The sequence below is a fragment of the Carassius carassius genome, chromosome 6 (genome assembly GCF_963082965.1).
Source record: "Carassius carassius chromosome 6, fCarCar2.1, whole genome shotgun sequence".
Classification (NCBI taxonomy): Eukaryota; Metazoa; Chordata; class Actinopteri; order Cypriniformes; family Cyprinidae; genus Carassius; species Carassius carassius.
The window spans coordinates 9,762,570-9,776,681 of NC_081760.1; the positions used below are offsets into that span (position 1 = coordinate 9,762,570).

At 35.0% G+C, this 14,112-nt stretch overlaps 2 long non-coding RNA genes across 2 annotated transcripts in view; both read right to left on the reverse strand.

Annotated features, from left to right (window-relative positions):
* Positions 1-1,147: 1,147 nt before the first annotated feature.
* The window catches only part of LOC132142368 (uncharacterized), a 65,436-nt gene continuing 52,471 nt past the window's right edge, over positions 1,148-14,112 (reverse strand). The window contains exons 4-5 of the long non-coding RNA XR_009434049.1: positions 1,348-1,475; positions 1,148-1,222 (exon numbers count right to left, since the gene is read on the reverse strand). This is a non-coding gene — a long non-coding RNA (uncharacterized LOC132142368). The remainder of the gene's footprint in view (positions 1,223-1,347; positions 1,476-14,112) is intronic.
* On the reverse strand, positions 2,196-3,519 carry LOC132141865 (uncharacterized). Its single transcript, XR_009433939.1, has 3 exons — positions 3,462-3,519; positions 3,275-3,365; positions 2,196-2,325 (listed from the first exon to the last, which is right to left on the reverse strand). It is a non-coding gene; the product is annotated as an uncharacterized LOC132141865 (long non-coding RNA).

Sequence of the window (14,112 nt, forward strand, 5' to 3'; positions counted from 1 at the left end):
CTATTACACAAGGACAAATTCATTCATATATATATATATATATAACTCATTAGCAAAAATCAGTGTAAAAATGTCCTCCTCACCCCTGTACCTTGCTCCTCAGGTGCTGGACATCAGTAATGTGCATGCTCTTGGTTTGAATACAGTACAAGATCCACGTTGATCATTCATGCTACATTCTCAGTTATCCCTCAAGTGTTTGTAACAATAACGCCCATTGCACCATCTTGTAATGCAAAATAATTAAACTTGTAACTCCCTTTCTTTCACAAAACAATTGGCATTTGTTACTAAATATAAACAATAATAACTTGCTGGTGTATTGATTTCCCAGATGTCATTAATCTGATCAAATCAGGTCAGAAATCACAGCGGGAAGTAGTGGCCTAATGGTTAGAGAGTCGGACTCCCAATCGAAAGGTTGTGAGTTCGAGTCACGGGCTGGCAGGAATTGTGGGTGGGGGGAGTGCATGTACAGTTCTCTCTCCACCTTCAATACCACGACTTAGGTGCCCTTGAGCAAGGCATCGAACCCCCAACTGCTCCCCGGGCGCCGCAGCATAAATGGCTGCCCACTGCTCCGGGTGTGTGCTCACAGTGTGTGTGTGTGTGTTCACTGCTCTGTGTGTGTGCATTTCGGATGGGTTAAATGCAGAGCACAAATTCTGAGTATGGGTCACCATACTTGGCTGAATGTCACTTCACTTCACTTCAAATATTTTTATGTCTTAAGTAAAAAATTATTCCGATAATTAATAATATGTAGTTTTTCCAAGTCTAAAATAAACACATATGAGCCTACCTAGTAAAATGATATGTTTACCAATAATCTACAGAACACAATATTAACCATATTCATTTTATTGAAGCATAGACTATGAACATGATAAAGTAGCATCAAGACAAATAAGATTCAAGGAAAATAATTATTTATCATCAAAAATACATTAACCTCATATATTAATCAGTTCACACAGATGAGTGATGAAATGTCCTTAAAAGTCACACAGTCCAATCCAGTCAACTGTGATACAGATCATGTGCTACATATAAGACATTTGACACGGTTTTAGAAAATAATGATTCCTTATCATTACATCTAAACTGGTTTCATTGTGATCTTCTTCTCTTGTGTCTGGAAACAGTTTGTGGCTGATATCTAGCATTGATGTGCTGTAGCTTGTTCTCAGCCAGAGGATCTCTCAGTCCTAAGATCCCAGACCTGGTCACGACTAAGTAAAACAAACAATCTAGATGAAGTTGTTTAATGGAAATAGAGCTCAGCTTATGTTCTGTGTGATTTTAGCAGGGTGAGCAACTATGACCCTTGTAGTACTGTACACTTACCATTCTTCAAGCTGTTTTAAGACCTTTTGAGAAGCTTTTTCTCTGAAGACAATTTACCACATCCTCTTCTTAAACTCCTTTCAAGAGCATCACTTGGTCAAAACCCCTCATTTGGCTGACGAGACCATCTGTACAAAGTAATATTTTTAAAATACTGCAATAAACAATTTCATTATGCAAGAATTAAGAAAAAATTACAGAGGCAAAGGTCTTGCTCATGAGACTCCATTAGCATGTGTAGTTCTCATAGACTCTAGAATTAATCTATTGCTGCAGTAAATGTGTCTTTTTCCTCTAGAATCTTTCTCCAAAGTTCCTGACTTCTCTCACAAATGGGTTTTAGTCTGTGCAGTGTAAGGCCTGGCTTCAAACCAAATAATTATCAATTCACAATTTATAACACAACATTTACAAAATAATGAAATAATGTCAATTGGTGTTTATATCAATTAAACCACTTTTATGACACTTGTATGCTTTTAAGAAAAATAGTATAATATAAAATAAAATAAATATAAAAACATTGGAAAGAATAATCACGGCTGACATGACCAGTCCTGTAAGAGATAATCACAAAGTCCTGTAACACATAACACAGCATTGCTTCAACACACACATACCAGAGGACTTCTGTTCGTTTGGGCACAAGATGGCCATCTTCATTCCTCATTCTGAGCAAATAATTTCCTTGGTCTTCCTTCTCTTTTATGAAACAAGATAATCTCTACTTACTCTGTGTGCAATTAATATTGCTCATTAATCATATAATTAAGTTAATTTAAAATAAGATTCAGACCTGAGCATTTGATGAGTAAATGTTGATTCAAAAATATTTTAAACAAATGTACCTGGGAAGAGCTGATCATGGCAAGACTCGCTGAGACTCAGTAATAGCTCTTTTAGTTTTTAGGAAGGTTTGTGAGGGTTGGCTCACCAAAAACTTCTAAAAAAGAAGAACAGCATTATCTGCAAACAATCCTGAAATCGCGGATGAGTCATTAGTTGGGAAATAAAATAAATAAAGTAATAAAGTAAAATAACGAATAATAATTATATAATAACGAAAAATTAAAAATACCCCCCCCCCAACGATATCATAGTCCATCCCGATGTTTTACTGTAAACATCGTCAATTGCCAATTTAAGGGACATCGCCCAACCCTAGTGTCAGATGAGATTGTCCAGGGGCTTGTACAATATCATACAAGTGTTAAATTGAATTACTGAATTATTAAGACTTTGATGTGCGACTGTATTTAGGGATCATTTTAAAGACTTTTCCACTTTCCAAATACCCACACTTGAGGTCTTAGTCACTTGAGAGCATGTGTACGTGACAGTGTGTGCACAAGACTGTCCCGGTCTTAATAATGCCAAAGCGCAGCGTCCTTAACACACACTAAACCTCTCCAATACTGCTCCGGAGCGCTATACGACGCTTAATGTATCCCATCATGCATCATGTTTTGGAATTAATCGTGAGACTTTTTGCAGAGATCTCACAAGAGGTCACGCAAACCTTTCCAATGTATCTGAAATATTAATAATAATAATTAGATATTGAGAATAATTTAGTAGTAAAACAAAGTGTTGCACGTTTTCTTGGTGCACAGAAAAGTATATTTATTTTGTACATCATTTGCAACTGCTTTTTATCACTTAATTAGAAGCACCACAAATGAAATTGTCATCTTTAATAGGGACTATTGAAAAGACATTTAGAAGTTTATTTTAAAATGCAAAGTTGAAACGAACTTTGTCGACACACACTTGTGATTTTCATGCTCACTTGGGCCAAATAAAGGAAATGTGCAAAGATGGCAAGTGTGGGTATTTGGACCGTACAACAGTTTAAGAAAAAACAAATGCTGTGCAAATGATAACAGCAGGAATGTTTGATAAAAGGGACAAACTATCACAGACCAACCTGCCTCTGCAGCTTTCTGTCTTCTCCATTTCTGAAGGAATACCTCTCCACAAACACGACTGGGGTGACTGCTTCCTTTACGTCTTTTCAGCTGTAGTAAAAAACATGGTAAATGTCTTGTTTACTGGGTTTTACCTAATATTGTAGGAGTCAAGGTTACCATGATTTTACTACAAATACAACTTACATCTTTGAACCTGAAATGAATATAAAACGGATCCCAGGTCTATGGCACGTCACGTGACAGATAGAGTTTAATCACCCCAGTGAGCAGCTCTGTTCATTTAGTTAAACACAATGAAACTCAAAGACAGCCTCGGATGACCGATATAATACAGAGAGTAAACATAAGGCGCTCATCTGATTAATAAAGAAGACAGAATACATTTTATAACAGGCATTACAAGAGCATATTTACTACTACTCACCCAACCTGCGGCTCTTGTAAACTGATGGCAAGTATCGCGATGTGTGCTGAATGAGACTTCTTGAATGTGATTTCATAGCGATATACATCTCATGTCAGTGACGCTAGAGGCGCTTGACCGTGGGTGTTTCTCAATGTCAAGGAAGGATCCTCGGAAGCCAGTATTCCGAGGATGCTACGTCATCGACATCCGTCGAAGGACTGTTCCAATGTCAAGGATCCTCGGAATTTCAACCAAGGACTGAGTCCTTCGTTCGAAGAATATCCCACACACAGGAAAGGATGCATATGTGTATCCTTCGCGCTCTTCGCGCTCTCAAATCACCCACAATCCTATGCGCGCAGCTTTGCTATCTTGTTCAAAAATTCAAAAATGTCGAACGTGAGCGGAGTCGGAGCATTAACGTTTTTTATTTACGTTACCAAACATTTGTTATAACTGTAGTAAATATAACTAAAGTTTAACGTTTAAATGCCAGTACAAATTACTACCATATTTATATTGTAAATTATACAAATACAAATGGTTAACTGAACCGGACCTGTCATTTAACAATTAGTTGCATCATCAGCATTTCTTTTATAAATAACTAGTTAAGTTGTCCAAAGTAATTTAACAATACAGCGTTATTCAAACGGATCTTTTCACTGACGTAATGACGCAATTACGCGCACTTGCTAGCCTGTTCCATTTACGTGTTCTCCGAATGCTTAAGAGGAGTCTCGCCTAGCCTCTGAAGGAAGTGACTTGGAAGGACACGTCCTGCCAGGGAAGGATCCTTGACATTGAGAAACACCTTGTGCTTCAGTTTTTGAAGCTTTGGGAGTGAGAATGGGTTGACGCATAGCGTGTGATGCGCGTGGTGGGAGTGGCTGCGCTGTATATTAATTATGTAGTATTATTATTTAAGTCTTTTTCGGTTATTATTTCGAAGCTGTGTTGATTTGCTGTTTATTGATATTTTTAAAACTATAACTCTACATCTATCAACATTTATTTAGATGTTATCATTGTATTCGTTCATTTCTTTATTTTAATTATATTATTTCGGTTACAAATTATGAAAGCGATCAGCGCATTTTTAAGCAGCCTTTACAATAACTTTATTTAAAATTTTAACTTTAGAGTCTAAATTAAAAAAAAAAAAAAAAAAAAAAAAAAGATCTGTAGGCCTATCTCTGCTAGTTTATTTATTTATTTATTTATTTATTTGGTTCTTTTTATTTAAACTATATTGTTTCTAAATGTGAAAATGTGTAACAGTTATGTGACAAGGACTTGATATTGAATTCTGTAATTTAAAAAAAATCTAGGCCTATAAAAAAAATAAAAATAAAAAAAGCACCATTGCGCATTTTACAGCAAAAAAACGTTTTAATATGTGTTTTTGTCACCAGCAATACAGTATGTTGCTCAGTTTTGTTACAGTAAGTTAAGCTCCGATTTTTCGTTTCAGTGAGTTTCTTCTGTTTTTCCTGTGGAAAAAAAAAATAATAATTAATTAATCAGAAAGTATCGTGCTGATGCACGAAAGATGCATCCAATTGAAATGCATTAGTTTAAAAAACGTGCTGCAATCACGAAAATAACGAAATAGACGTGTCCCTGCCACGAATAAATAGATTAAATTACGTGACCAAATCAAGAACTGCCGTGAGACTGGGTTGCTCCATTTTCAAATCAATTCATGATCCAATCAACTCCTGATGTATAAAATCAAGTGCCATCTTGTTTTGTTTTTAATATCCAAAAATATATCACATAAAAAAAATAAAAAAAATAATAAAATTAATAATAGTTCTTAATGCTGTATCATATTCAGTTTACATGTTTACATAAAGTATATTTAGGGGAAAAGAAACTACAAATTACAACTAAAAAGCTAAATACATTATAGTTCGTTCAGTGTGTCTTTGATAAAAGACTAAAGGTGCAGTCACATTTAGCATTTAACAGCAAAATTTTGCTAATGTGGCCAAATTAGGACGTCCAACCATGACCCAACTTCTTACGTCATCTTGATAATCAACATTTGACCTTAACTGGGTAATCTTTTTGGACGTCATTTGAACCGAATTTGGACGTCCAAAAATTACATGAAAAAGACTTAACTCCGACGGCACATTGTGCAGGGGGTGTACCTTGAAAATAATGAGGGTTGAGCTTAAGAATATGTCAACAGTTAAATAATGGTCAAATCTTTTTAACATCATACACTTACAATAAGAAAAGACAACTTCTCTTTTTGCTCACTTTTCCTCAAGTTGGGACAAGTGGATTTTATATTTTAAATCAAAATTATATAATAAACAAATAATATTAATAGAGAGACAAAAAAGAAGATGAGGGATGTGAAATCTGTAATGATGCTGAGAAGAATTGATTCACACAGATTTGGCCTCAACAAACAAACTCCTACCTTATATTGAACTGAGTGATTTTGCAGACAATTCAGTTCAGTGTCACCCTCATTTGTCTCACCTTTAAGGCACTGGAGCATGAAATGCTGCTGCTGGCTCAGACAGCCATGGGCCAATGCTGCCAGACTACTGTCCTGTGCACCTGAGTACAGCTAAGAGCAATATGGAAGTATCCATTTTACTTGGTGTAAAAAGCACATTCAGATTGTTTCATTCCATTTAGAAATCTATCCTTTAAAAAAAATAAAAAACACAGTAAAGTGGCAGTACCAGGGTACAGTGATGGAATCAGATGGTTATATTTACTTTTTAATACATTGATATGTAATCATTTAGCAGATGTTTTTATTCAAAGTGACATACAAATGAGTAACACAAGTGATTCATCTTAGATAGGCAAGCTTCAAACATCATCTAGAATATTATAATCTATAAACCGCAATTAATTAAAAGGATCGTTCACCCAAAAATAAAAATTACTCACCGTCAAGTTGCTTCAAAGCTGTTTAAGTTTCTTTCTTCTGTTGAACACAAAAGAACATAAAAATAATGAACTAATCAGAATTTAATATTGATATTACAGCAAATACAAACTACTACAAAAGAAAAAATAAAAGTCGGAATGTTGCTAAATGCATTATGCCTTTTTCCCCACAGTCATGCTTTAACACACCAGTGCTAAACTATACTGTCTGCACTAGAATGTGAAATACAATGTATTTCATCATACAATAAAGAAGGATGCTCTTCAGGGGAAAATACAGTCCCGTTTTTTGTTAAATTAAATGATATTTAGAAAAAGAGAAGAAGAAGCTCTCTGTGTCTCAGCAGACATGAATAATTCTCAGGAAAAATATACAGTTTTCCATTTTCCACCATCAAGGCTGATTCTCACACAACAGGAAGACAAATGTATTACGTGCTGTTGGAATGTAGGAATGTTTCCAGGCTGCACACTAATGCATTTTAAGACATGATCCATGAGCAAATTCCAAGGATCTTTAACCCCAAAATTAAAGTTCAAAATATTAAAATATCAAAAAGTTTAAGAAGTTTAAAATTATCAGTAAAGAAAATGAACTGTACCTTTTTTATTTTATTTTATATAAAATAAATATTTTTCTAAATATTTCTGAAATATTTTAAAATTAAAGGCTTATGTCTAATTAAGTTATGTTCCAAATTTGTTCAAAAGTTGATATATATAAAAAACAGGTTTCTAAAAGATTTAATTAAGGGTGTTATGCAGCCATCAAAACTTCATTCAGATATTTAAATGAATTTTTTAAATGAATTGTCTCAATATCTCTGTCAATATTACTTCTATCACAAAATAAAATTCTGAGACCTTTTTGACAATATGTATTTTGACAAGATTCTAAAAAGTTTTGATTCTAAAAGACTATAATACATTTTGTAATATGACACCTGACTCCACCCACTAAGGGGGAGGAGACCGCTAAGATATTTTAAAGTACCATTTTCATGGTAATGCAATGTCCGATTTCAAAATGGTTTCTCATGATAAATTTTGAGGTTTTAATCTTTCAAATGATATTTAATTTATGATTATTACTAAGAAATATGACAGAGAAAAAAACAACAACGAATAAAAGAACACCAACAGTGGGCCAGTGGCACTTAAGAGGTTAATAATAATAATGATGATGATGATGATGATGATGATGATTATTATTATTATTATTAAAATTAATTTTGATATGCACAATAAAAAATAAATAGATAAATAAAAATGCCTTTATCTTTATAGTACTCTTTATAATTATCTTTATAATAATCTAACAATCCATATTTTTTTATAATATTGTTATGCAAACATTTACATATCTTGATCACCCCGAAAAGATACTAAGTATAATTTAATTAAAGCTAGTAAAGTATTAATTAAGTTTGACAACTTGTGTTAAAACAATATACAGACAAAATTTCCTTATTTGTCTTTCCGTAAATGTAAATTATACATATATTTAAATATTAAATTACCCCAACACACATTCAAAGTAATAATTTCAACACGTTACAGACCTGTTAAGATAATGTTCAACTCAACTGTACCAGTTCACACCCCATCTGATTTACATGAGCGAATCTTTCCATCAAGTGTTTTTTATTTTTATTTTTTTTTTATTTCAACAATAATCATAAACTTATACAATCATGCCAGAGGCAGTTCATATACATTGAATACAATTTGTTGAGGATAAAATACACAAAAAAGCCTCTGACTTATTTCCATTGTGGTCCTCTACATGCATAAAATGAAACGAACAGTTCAAATGGGAATAAAATCAAATAACAAGCAACTCACACTTTACAAATTCCTAAGGCATCCTAATTGGAAAGCCATTTTTTAACTTCACTTCTAAAGGGCCATGCTTCCTGTAATTGTTTTATATGATCAGGCAATTCGTTCCAAGCAACTGGTAATCCAAAATAGATGATAAAGGTAAAGTTTAAAATTTCTACAAATACAAATCAACAGCATTTCATATGTGCTATACATATACATTAATTTAATACTAGTCATAATATAACACATTTTTATTTAGTGTAGCATAATCAAGTCAGAGCTGACATGTAAGTGGCCTTTATAGCAGGTTACTTTTGAAAAGCCATAATTTTCCTAACAACCTCTAGGCATTTAATTTCTGAAGGATTCATTTAAGGTTTTAGACAAGCGCTGTAACAGGAAACCATCTGAAATGACCCCATCTTCTTTGTTTTCTGGCAACGTTGCTGAGAAATGTAAATGCATTATTCTGATAAAGCAGAGTGATTAATTAGCCTCACATTTTTTAAACAATAAAGTCTTCAGCATACTGTAAAAAAAAAGAAAAGAAAAAAAAAACATTCTACACATCACTTAACAATAAACTCCAACATGGAGTTATTAAGCATAATTTTAAAAACACATTGTTGTAAACAGGGTTGTTAAGACTCCTAAATCTCTGCATGAAAACACCTTTGAGCATGTGTGATATAAGAAACACATTTTTCTAGCTTCTTCAAGCACAAAGGTTATAAGATAATGTAAAGGATGTTATGTATGTCAAATAAAAGACCACTTTGCTGTGCATGGTGTATAACATTTTCAAAGATAGAACTGGTGTGTATAACACACACACACACACACGCACACACAGCTTTTTGAATATGGTAGTTGAATTAACAGTGGTCAGTGTCTTTTTGTTGGTTTATAAGTTTCAGAACATACCATGTTTAATATTCAGTTATGTCATGTATTTAGAAGTGTTTCTGTAGCCATCACACATGCAATAAACAAGAAATGACGCATCATCATCATCATTCACATATAACACCATCTACAGAAATTTGTACGTTTTTCACATAAAAAATATGCATCACATTATATATTACTGTATATTTGCTGTTATACTGTTATACTCATAAATCTTATAAACACACACAAGGTTATGTGCACCTGCTTTCCCACAGTCCCTGCATTCACCATGTTAAGGTGCACCTGTTGACAAAACATGTATGCTCAGATTTGTATGTTCTGATAGCAGTGGTTTGGGACTGTGACTTTTGACCTGTACCACTGGTTGTTATATGCAGCAGTTTTTCTGGAGTCAAAGGTGATTCTCTGGTGAGCTTTCTGCAGGGTTTTAATGCAGTAGGTGCTCCCACTCTGAACCATATGCAAACCTGAGCACATTATAAGTAAAAAAGGAGACTTACAGCCATTTTAACTTCTTTGTGAATGGAGCTCAAGGTCTTTCTTTCCTATAGTTACAGTACTTTTCACTATGATACAGGCATCAGTCTATTATGATGCTTGCAGGTACTCCAAACTCTTCTAGTTATTGCATCTCCAAATCTCACAGGAAATGAAAAAAGTAATTCTCTACTATTCCCTAACATACTGTAAATGTAATAATAATTAATAATAGTAATTTTACTCACCCCTTTGTCATTTCAAACCCATAAGAATCTCCCATTGAAATAGTTACACTACTTATTACATTTTAAATAGGTTAACTTGTAATCTGTAACCTCTTACATTACCAAAGTAACACTGTTTATACAATATAATTACTGTTAATGGCTAAATGCTCTACACTGTGTAAGAAAAAAAAAGGAAAAAAAGAAAAGTTCTATTTCATACTGGATTCTATGCATTACATTTCTTTTGTTTTGTTTGCAAAATTTACTAATGATTTCTAAGTGAAAACTATTAACTACACCACATTTTTGTCTTGCAAGTTATTACAATTTTAAAGAATAATAATAAAAAAAAAAGCCTGAAGATACTAAACAGAAGTTTCAGTGACTTCACAGCACACTAATGGAAAATGACCTAAAGAATTTTTACATGACCGGTTGAGTTATTCCTGTCTCACAGAGAGAATGAAGATTTAATGGGGCGTGAGATGCAGTACCCTTTCATTTTTTACTCTACAGTCACACTAACAGAGAACTGGAGAGGCATCTATTGCAAATCCTTCATTATAAGATCTCTATTGCCCTTCCTTGCTGAAGAGACCTATTATTCGACGTTCTGTTTCTAGTAAGGTGGAGATATATTCACCCATACTGCATCAACACTTCTCTTCATTGTGTTTCACCATCTTCTAAGTCAAAGGGTGAGGGGTCACTAGAGGGTCATAGAGGGCCTTCTTAAACCCGTAAAAGCTTTGTTCATCTTCGGAACACAATTTAAGGTATTTTGGATGAAAACCGGTAGGCTTGAGACTGTCCCATAGACTGCCAAATAAATAACAGTGTCCAGGTCCAAGAAAGTACGAAAAACATCATCCGAATAGTCCATCTGCCATCAGTGATTCAACTGTAACGTTATGAAGCGACGAGAGTACTTTCTTTTTGCCATCTGAGTACAGCTCAAATTTGCCTGCCTCGTTTAGTTTGAATTTGCCACTTGCTCACAACTGCTGTCTTCACGGAAGCTTTGTGTTCAAATACTTCAGCTCAAATCAATATTTTGCATGTAATTATTTACTTATGTGGCCGGGGTCCTGATCACATTGTCAGGGTTTAGTCTGCGAGAACAACCGGCTGGATGTACATTATCCCTTACATATAATAAAACAACATGAGAGATGACAAGTAGTTGATTGATCAGTTGTACTTGTGCTGGTATTTCTTAAGGCAGCAGTGGGCAGCATTAAGGGTGAGAATATTGTCTATTTTTCTCTCAGACTTTTACTCTATTCAAAAAACCTAGTGGGCTGCCTTGGAAAGTGTTCCCGAGTAAGAGCAAGGAAAATTATTGCTGATTACCACACAGTACCTCTGTAAAAATCAGCGCCTGTTTATAAAGACACGATGAGTCAGTGGACTGAGTCATACTGGTAAAAACAAGCAGATGAACTCAGGATGAAAGGTGACTGGAAAGGAGAGATATGGGCATACACTGGTCTAGAGAAGATAAAAAATGGTGGGAAGTGGTGGTTAGACAACACATGGGAAAATAAAGAGGTTCGAGCTGGTTTATCATCGTAAGCAGGTTCATTCCTCTATGATGTACAGACAGTTTAAATGGCAGAAAAAGATACTCCCCTGAGGAAATGGATTCCTTTTATATGGACTTTCAAACACAAACACACACACACACACACACACACACACACACACACACACACACACACACACACACACACACACACACATCTATCTATCTATCTATCTATCTATCATAGGCGTCGATTTCGGGGGGGGCGGGGGGGACGTGTCCCCCCCAGATTTCGTCATGAGTCATTTTGTACCCACCACTTTTTTTTTTTTTTAAACCTCGAGTTCTGCTGCTGCGCTGGCTACACGCTTTTCTGTTCATTAAAACTGCAACAACTGTAACATTGGGATACGTTCTAGGTTGGGGGAGGGGGAGTCATCGTGTCACTGTTATTATTTTCTCTATATGCCGGTTTCAACGGCAACAACATAAACAAACGTTACAGCGCATGCGCGCTTTTGCGGACCTAACTTAACTTCCGGTAGAATTCCAAATAGAATCAATAACATCAGCCAAGTCCCTCTAGAGTAGATATTTTTTGATAACAAACAAAATATGTTTGCTGCATGGATCAGGCGGACTTAATGAGAATGCAAATCCATTCTTTGCCAATAGGAGATGTTTTAAAGCATAGACATAAAGCGCGAGAAATGGAGGTTTCCCCAGTAACAGCTGTAAACAAAGTACGCTCACACACGCTGCTTTATCAGGCATATAACATGCAAGTCTTCCTTCAGAAATACAGCGATATAAAAAACACCTGTGCCTCGTTTTGATATTTAAACATATAAATGTAAGGGATTATTATTATTAAACGTGCAGTACATAACGTTACTCATGTTTATTCAGCGAAGCCTTTTTGAAAATCGATCAGTTTTAAAATTGTGGTGAGTTTCCAAAAATAAATAAATGTATGGGAAACACATCCCGCAGCACAACCACCTGAGCCCTCAGTCTACTCATCGCCTTGACTTTAGAAGGCACTGCAGCCAGACCGATATACACAACACAGACCGGAAGTTAACTTAGGTCCAGGCGCGTGCGCCCGATGAAACCGTCTATATGACTATCGCGCTTCTTTTTTTTAAAGAATGTTTTTCAAATGAGTTGACAGTTTGGAATGGACAGTGAACGAGCGGGAACGAGGCTACCTAGTCTTTGCTGGGATTGGCCAGAATTTCTGGCGAATGTATCATAGACGAGCAAGTCATTTAGCCTTCATACAATATCACAAGGTTGCATCCTAGTGCCATGGACTATAACATATCAAAGTGATAACTTGTAGAACAAATGGATGTTGTTGTTCACACAGCAAGGGTCTGCAGAGCATTGACACAAAGGTAAGACGCGATAACTTATGTTTATTAAGATTTGCTGGTATTATGGCTAGGTCTTGTGCATTTGCACACAAGGGATCGGCTGTTTTAATTCTTCTCTTGCAATTAATGTTACGTTAGACTTCCTTAGCCACCAACTTAATTAGCTAGTTACGGTTTGCGTTCATACAGCAAGTATTGGGGAAAATGATTGTTGAGTAGTCAGTATCTTGTTTAATTATTGCTTGAATCTATTGCTGAATTCTGGAATAGTTGTGATGATGATGATGATGATGATGATGAGGAATGGATCAAGTTTTAGTCAAAATGCCTGATGTAGATTGGACGGATGCATGTTGTTGTGAATTGAGAGCAGTCAGATCATGGTGTGATAGTCAATAGTGTTCATGTGCTACACGTATTTTTGCTTTTTCAATCTTGATAAAATTTGTAGTGCTTAAGTTGTGTTGTGTGTAGATATGGTAAATTGTACTGGGAATTAAATCAAATTATTACATGGCTTGGTTGAATTCCACTGTAGAATGAAGTCTGTTATTTCTTGATAATAACACCGTTGCCATGAAAAACAGAGCGTTGGTATGGACGCGGCAGGATTCTAATCGTAGAGACGGAACTATTTTCTTTAGCGGAAGCAATACAATCGTGTTTAAATCAATAAACTCTTTTTTAAATCAATATTTTGTGTCAAATTATTGATTTATTTGGTGGGTAGCCATGTAATAAGCGGGATAATGTAGAGCGAGGCCCGATTTTGGGTTAGATTTTTTTCCCCGTTTTCAGTGGTTATAACAAAGCAACATGAAAGAGAAATTTGGTAATCATTGTTTAGGTACATTAAACCACGTCATGGCCATGTCATATTGTCAACATGGTACTTATATGATGATATGAAGCAGATTAGTGGGTCATATATCATATGTCTAATGCTTTGTACGGCTTTCTTCTTCATAAAACGAGTCGGACATCATCACATTTTTGTATACATTTTTATTTATTTACATTAATAAGATACAGGACGTCTTTCAAAACATGACCTGCGCGAAAGAGAAAAAAAAAATGCATCATTGTACCCACCACTTCTGAAAATGCACTTCTGAATGCGTCTCTGTCCCCACCACATTTCAAACCAAACTGACGC